The sequence below is a fragment of the Tetranychus urticae genome, unplaced genomic scaffold (genome assembly GCF_039701765.1).
Source record: "Tetranychus urticae isolate SD_2017Ah unplaced genomic scaffold, NJAU_TeUrti_SD_1.0 Scaffold_4, whole genome shotgun sequence".
Taxonomy (NCBI): domain Eukaryota; kingdom Metazoa; phylum Arthropoda; class Arachnida; order Trombidiformes; family Tetranychidae; genus Tetranychus; species Tetranychus urticae.
In genome coordinates this window covers 512,501-520,000 of record NW_028315836.1, presented here as the reverse complement: position 1 = coordinate 520,000, position 7,500 = coordinate 512,501, and the positions used below count along the sequence as shown (strand labels likewise).

The 7,500-nt window shown below is 40.3% G+C and overlaps 2 non-coding genes and 1 pseudogene across 2 annotated transcripts; all 3 read right to left on the bottom strand.

The window, feature by feature from the left end:
- The window catches only part of LOC149092970 (large subunit ribosomal RNA), a 6,270-nt pseudogene extending 2,726 nt beyond the window's left edge, over positions 1 to 3,544 (bottom strand).
- A 476-nt stretch (positions 3,545 to 4,020) lies between these two features.
- LOC149092969 (5.8S ribosomal RNA) lies at positions 4,021 to 4,175 on the bottom strand. The gene has a single exon (XR_016200468.1). It is a non-coding gene; the product is annotated as a 5.8S ribosomal RNA (ribosomal RNA).
- Positions 4,176 to 4,662: 487 nt separating this feature from the next.
- On the bottom strand, positions 4,663 to 6,831 carry LOC149092968 (small subunit ribosomal RNA). Its single transcript, XR_016200406.1, has one exon. It is a non-coding gene; the product is annotated as a small subunit ribosomal RNA (ribosomal RNA).
- Positions 6,832 to 7,500: the final 669 nt, after the last annotated feature.

Below are 7,500 nucleotides of genomic sequence, written 5' to 3'. Positions count from 1 at the left end.
CCATTTCGGCCCCAAGACCTCTAATCATTCGCTCTACCGGATGCTACTGGTACTTCCATTGGTGCCAGCTATCCTGAGGGAAACTTCGGAAGAAACCAGCTACTAGACGGTTCGATTAGTCTTTCGCCCCTAAACCCGGATCTGACGATCGATTTGCACGTCAGAATCGCTACAGACCTCCACCAGAGTTTCCTCTGGCTTCATCTTGTCCGGGCTTAGTTCACCATCTTTCGGGTACTAACATATATACTAGTGCTCCGCGAAAATCTCGGTAAAGTGGATATATCACGGGCTGATATTGCGGTATACTCTTACAAGCATACATCATATCAATTTCTTTCAATTCGCCTTTCAAGCCTAAACAAGACTGATCAGCTTGCATACATGTTAGACTGGGGTCAGGTCACTTGAGCGGAAGACATTTGAGCGGAAAGACGATTAAGCGAAAGCCATTTAAGCGAATGTCAACTGAGCGAAAATAGTATCCCAATAAATCTGTTTAAAATTTTTTTGAAACCAATTTTTTCAATAGGATTATAATTAATATCAATGCAATTATTACTATTAATAAACTCTTTAAAACTTTTTAATCGTCTTTTTCATGATGATGAAGAAAAATACAGAGGTGAAGAGCCAGAATTACTAACTTGGTTATTTTAAGGTCAATTTTGATCGTTCTTTCGACTGTATGACTAGTTTTTCTTCCTGATTTCATTTTTTGTGCCTAAAATTGTGATTTCATTGATTTTGCTTTTGTTTGTACTCATTTTGCTGAGATTTTGTTAACTATTTACTCAATATGTCTTTTCGATTCATCAAATCAACTCGCAATGCAAATTTATTAGTTAAAGATAATTATATCTATCGTAAAAAGAAAGTGTATAATGATGTTGAATATTGGACATGTTGTGAACAAAACTGTGTTGGGAAAGTTACAATTGAGTCTTCAACTATCAAATGTTCAACTGATCACAACCACGAGCCTGTTTTGCAAAAAATCATTCAAATTGAGCAACGTAATAAAGGAAAAGAATATGCAAAAGTTGCTAACTATCCGAATCTCAAAGAGAGTTATCAAAAGGCAACTAATGAAACTTTACAAACTTATTCTGATGATGTCGTTGGTTCTGCACTTCAAACTTTCAGGAGCTTGAAAAAAACTCTATCAAGAGCTCGAGCAGGCCGATATCCACCTTTACCATCAACACACAGTGATATTGTCGTTCCGAATGAACTCAAGCAAAACTCTAATGGCGAAGTTTTTTTTCGAATTGCTGATGGTGAAAATGAAAAGATTCTGCTATTTGCAACTGATTTGTTTCTGAAATTTCTATGCAATGCAAAGCATGTGTATGCTGATGGTACATTCAAAAGTGTACCAAAACTTTTTCATTCCCTCTACTCATTTCATGTGATGGTCAACGACAATATGATACCCGTCGTCTATGCGCTTTTACCCTCATCAACCAGTGAAACTTATATTCGAATGATTCGATTGGTTCAAAATTTATGTTTCGATTTGCAGTTAACTTGGAGTCCTGAAATATTCACGACAGATTTTGAGATGGCTGCCATGAAAGCAATTAAGACGTGCTTTCCGACCTGCACTCTTAAATCGTGCCTTTTTCATTTTAGCCAGTCAATTTGGAGAAACGTTCAACATAAAGGCCTCACAAGGGAATATAAAGAAAATGACGAAGTTTACAATACAATTAAACGACTCTCAGCATTACCATTCCTGAAAGCTGAAGATATCGCTGGTGCATTCGAGGAAATAATTGCAGACTCACCGCAGATCGATAATTTGGACGATTTTATACTTTATTTCAAGACAACTTATTTGATCGACGATGCGCGATTCCCGATTTCGACATGGAATCATTTTAACGATCAAGACCCAAGAACTAATAACCATGTAGAAGGTTGGCATTTCGCCCTGAATAAAAGTGTTGGCCGCAATCATGCAAGTTTATGGCTTTTTTTGGAAAAATTAATTCAGCATCAAAATAGTTCTGAGACAAATATAATGATGGCGCAACATGGCGCGATTATCAATTTACCCAAAAAGAAATATGCCGAAGCTAACCAGCGGATTCTCAATTTGACCTTTGAATACGCTAATGGTAATTTGTCACCAATCCAATTTATCGATAAAGTTAAACATTATACAAAATTATCTGACTCAAATCGAAATTAACCTAAAAAACGCTCAAAATTATGCGCACTAGCTTTAGAGCCTTAACTAGGCAAAATTCATATGCGCAAAGGCCATTCCTTTTGTAATATTTTATTTTTTGACCAGCCTCAATAAAAAAACATTGAAAATTATTTATTCTGAATCATTCAAAAGTTTTCATTGCATTCAAGTTTTTTTACAGCGCCATCTATTGACAACAAAAATTATTTTCGCTCAGCTGACTTTCGCGCAAGTGCTTTCCGCTCAATCATCTATTCGCTTAAATGTCTTTCGCTCGGCTGACCCCAGACCGTTAGACTCCTTGGTCCGTGTTTCAAGACGGGTCGGATAGAGTACCGATCTACTGACCACAGAATCACTAGGTTAACGTAAGCTTGCCACTTTTACCAACAAACCACCAAAAGCCAGCCAATCCATGAGTTGTTTCAACACCAGGTGAAGAAACAGACATCATCAACGAAAGACTAGTCGGATTCGTCAGAGCAGATGACAAGCATTGTTGACCCTGCATAAGCAGAGATTCATCTCCAATGTGACTGTGGTAACAGTTGCCAACACTAGCTCACAGGCTAAGTCTAACAACGCAAGGAATATTAGTAGCTGTGAAAACTAAATGCTGATTAGGTGTGTGTTTAGTACACCTTGCTGTTATCACTTGAACAAGAGTTTTGCACTCTCCTTCACATTGGTCGTGGTTTGAGCACGAGAGTTGAGAAAATGCACTCCTCATGCACATATTGCACTCCTCCTATCAATACCAAGATCCAAGGGCAGGCTAAAAGTTACCCCTTAACCTACTGATCTTGGAACGCTGTAAAGCATTCTTAGCACTGAATAGAAAAAGGCAACAATACACAAGAGGAGCTGAGTTCTCCTCTCAGCTACACTTCGTGGTTCTATCCGTTTCTCTACAAGCGGTTTCACGTCCTTTTGAACTCTCTCTTCAAAGTACTTTGCAACTTTCCCTCACGGTACTTGTTTGCTATCGATATTACCATCGTATTTAGTCTTAGGAGGAGTTTACCTCCTAATTTGGATTGCACTCTCAAGCAATCTGACTCTATCCGCGACTAAAGCCAGTAATCGATATTCCATTAACCAAGATCTGCCACCGGCCTAGAACCGTCTCTGGGAAGAGGGCCCTTGTCAGAGGGACTTGCAGATTTAGTTGAAATAATCGTGACTCTAACCATTACGCAGCACCGCTTTCCACCTTTCAATGGAAAACCTTTGCGCCGGACTCATCCCTTTTCACTCGCCGTTACTCAGGGAATCTCATTTGATTTCTTTTCCTCCGCTGAATTATATGCTTAAATTCGGCGGGTAACCTCACCTGATCTGAGATCAAAAATATTGATTAAGTTGATTAATGTTTATTTGTGTTGTTTGCAAGCAAGCAACGTAAATCTACTTTAATGTTTGCACAAATTTTGCCTTTGCATTACTTCTTAGGTCTGCTTTAACAGAATGAAATAGCTACTATTTGTACGATTTATACAAGTGCAAGAAGATTCATCAGTTAACAGGTTAGTTGATCACCATAGTTATCTGCAATACGACTTTAGCGTCGTCAGATAGGCGACTAACCTTAGAATCTCATGCTAGTATCTATTCATATATACTGCTTGCAGAGATGAAATATGCATTGTACACAAAATTTATCATGTGAAACAAGTAGATTTGAGATTCTCCTTACTAAATTGCAACGAATTGCAATTAAGAAAAGGAATAAAACATCAAGATTCATGCATATAAATATACAATCCTCTCAAAAATATGCATATATGGTAGTATGCAAGTGTTTTGTTGATTATTTTACATCTCAACTCTCAGACAGATGTGACCTCGGAAAAGACCCGAAAGCCGCAATGTGCGTTGGAAGCTCAAGTGCTCGGCGTGTCCTGCAATTCGCACCGATTATCGTAGCTAGCTACGTTCTTCATCGATTGGTAATTCGAGTGATCCACCGCTTGAAGATGTATCTTTGCCACCGTGGGACTTTTAATAAGTATCCTAAATCTGCATTGAGAGGGTTTGAAAACAATTGTATGCAGTTTATAAAAACCATAGTTGTCTTTACTTAGTTAGGCGAAGAAGTGTAAAACTTCCTTCTTTAAACCTTGCCGTCAGCATAAGCTGAAGACTTGATCAGGTACCAAGTATGTAGCAAGACAGGCTTTTCATTATAAACTACAATTGTTTTGCAAAAGAAATTATGGCTATCGTTAGATAACCCTCACTCTTTGTTGCATTGGATAATGAAAGATGGATGTATGAATGAACGAATGTAATGCAAATTAGAATCATGTTGCAATGGCTAAATGTTTGCAATAAACATTCACAATTGCGACTCTAATGCAAATACAATTCAATTGCATTCACCATATTAGCATCTACAATATCACTATGCAGAGTGTTTGATTGTTTGAAGGTTGTATTTCTCTTATAATAAGAGGGTAATACGTTAATGATCCTTCCGCAGGTTCACCTACGGAAACCTTGTTACGACTTTTACTTCCTCTAAATGATCAAGTTTGAACATCTTTCCAGCACAATCCGACCACTAGTTTCCCAATGGTCTGGATTGACCAGTCCGAAGTCCTCACTAAATCATTCAATCGGTAGTAGCGACGGGCGGTGTGTACAAAGGGCAGGGACGTAATCAACGCAAGCTAATGACTCACGCTTACTGGGAATTCCTCGTTCATGGGCAATAATTACAATGCCCAATCCCCATCACGAAATGGGTTCAAGCGGTTACCCACTCCTTTCGGAGCAGGAAACAGTATGCACGATGACCACTTCAGTGTAGCACGCGTGCGGCCCCGGACATCTAAGGGCATCACAGACCTGTTATTGCTCTGTTTCGTGCGGCTGCGAGCGCCGCTTGTCCCTCTAAGAAGTCCTTACAGTGCTACAGCATCCTTACCCTAGCCAATTCTGTAGGCTAATAGCAGCAGAGCCCTCAACAGCCGAAACCATCAAGAGATACTACCACCCACAGGTTGACTAAGGGGGAGTACTGCAGTGTAAACTGCAAGTCTATTTAGTAGGCTAGAGTCTCGTTCGTTATCGGAATTAACCAGACAAATCACTCCACCAACTAAGAACGGCCATGCACCACCACCCACTGAATCAAGAAAGAGCTCTCAATCTGTCAATCCTCTCAGTGTCCGGGCCGGGTGAGTTTTCCCGTGTTGAGTCAAATTAAGCCGCAAGCTCCACTCCTGGTGGTGCCCTTCCGTCAATTCCTTTAAGTTTCAGCTTTGCAACCATACTTCCCCCGGAACCCAAAAACTTTGGTTTCCCGGAAGCTTCCATTCGAGTCATGAAATTAGTTACTCAGAATGATCGCTGGTTGGCATCGTTTATGGTTAGAACTAGGGCGGTATCTGATCGCCTTCGAACCTCTAACTTTCGTTCTTGATTAATGAAAACATTCTTGGCAAATGCTTTCGCTGTAGTTTGTCTTGCGACGGTCCAAGAATTTCACCTCTAGCGCCGCAATACAAATGCCCCGTCTGTCCCTCTTAATCATTACCTTGGATTCTTAAGACCAACAAAATAGAACCAAGGTCCTATTCCATTATTCCATGCAAGATCATTCAAGTTAAGGTAGTGGTACGCATCATATAGATGGTTGACCATACCGTTTTTAGGCACCTCTTTCGAGGTTTTGGACGCCTGCTTTGAGCACTCTGATTTTTTCAAGGTAAAAGTCTCGATCGCTTGAATCAACACTCGGTAAAGAGCATTGATAGCAAATATCGAGCAATTTTCTGTCTAAACACTATGAATGTAACCACCAGGAAAGAGGAATGAAGGTTCAAGCAAGCATCCGTAGACACAAGCAAGAAACCTAACATCACCATCTAACCCTTTAATCAGTGGACCCCATAGGTTCGACTGAAATCCAACTACGAGCTTTTTAACCGCAGCAACTTTAATATACGCTATTGGAGCTGGAATTACCGCGGCTGCTGGCACCAGACTTGCCCTCCAATAGATCCTCGTTAAAGGATTTAAATTGTACTCATTCCAATTACGGGGCCTCAATAGAGTCCCGTATTGTTATTTTTCGTCACTACATCCCCGTACTGGGATTGTGTAATTTGCGCGCCTGCTGCCTTCCTTAGATGTGGTAGCCGTTTCTCAGGCTCCCTCTCCGGAATCGAACCCTAATTCCCCGTTACCCGTTACAACCATGGTAGGCGCATAACCTACCATCGACAGTTGATAAGGCAGTTGCTTGAGGGATACATCGTCGGCTCAGAGGCCATACGATTTGCTCAGTTATTCAGAGTCATCACAAGAAATGCAACCGAAGTTGCTAAGATCCCCACTGCTAGTCCTTAGACAGCGACCGAAATCACTGAACAGGGTTCTAGGTGAATAAGAATCATTGGTCTTGTACTAATAAATGCGATCCTTCCGTCAGCAAGCTGAGGTTGGAACACTTGTTCATGTATTAGCTCTAGAATTACCACAGTTATCCATGTAAAAAAGAATATCCGAGGAACCGTAACTGATTTAATGAGCCATTCGCGGTTTCACTTTATAAACAGTATGTACTTAGACATGCATGGCTTAATCTTTGAGACAAGCATATGACTACTGGCAGGATCAACCAGGTAACTTGATGTTTTAGCAAAGTAAAATGCTAAACAAGTTGTTTTTGCAGCTATAAATACGATATCCTCAGCTAACAACCAGCAAGTGGATGTTAACTTTAACGAGGTATCGAGATTTATGTCGTGCATTAAGATGATTCTGCAGAAAACTCTTTAGAATCCATCTTCTTCCACTAAAATGTGCAAGCACATCTAGCAGGAGTAACCATTGCTGGGTACGTTTGCAAGTCAACTAAACAGCATAGTATTATAACCGCTTGATACCAATTTCTTGGATCAATCTGCGGTCTGCTTTGCACAAGCAGAGCTCAATACTAATACTGCTCACTCTGTTGAGTGACTAGTTTGAACATATATGCAAGATATGAAGTCTGATAGCATTAAAGCCCAACTCTCATAGATATTGTCAGTCGTACCAAGGAAGACCTTAGGTCTTGCAGGTACTCTACCTTTGTATAATAGTGTGTGGTGATAAGATGATTGACGATCCAAACCCATTCAGGCCCGTCTCTTCAACCACCAAACATCAACAGAATAACAGGAATAGATGCGTGAACAGCTACAGTCTGGACCATACCACTGCTTGATGCATTGACTTATCCATAACCGTAGACAATCACTTACCTCCCCATCAACTACTGATGGTTGCTTCTCTCAATTCAGCAACTACAC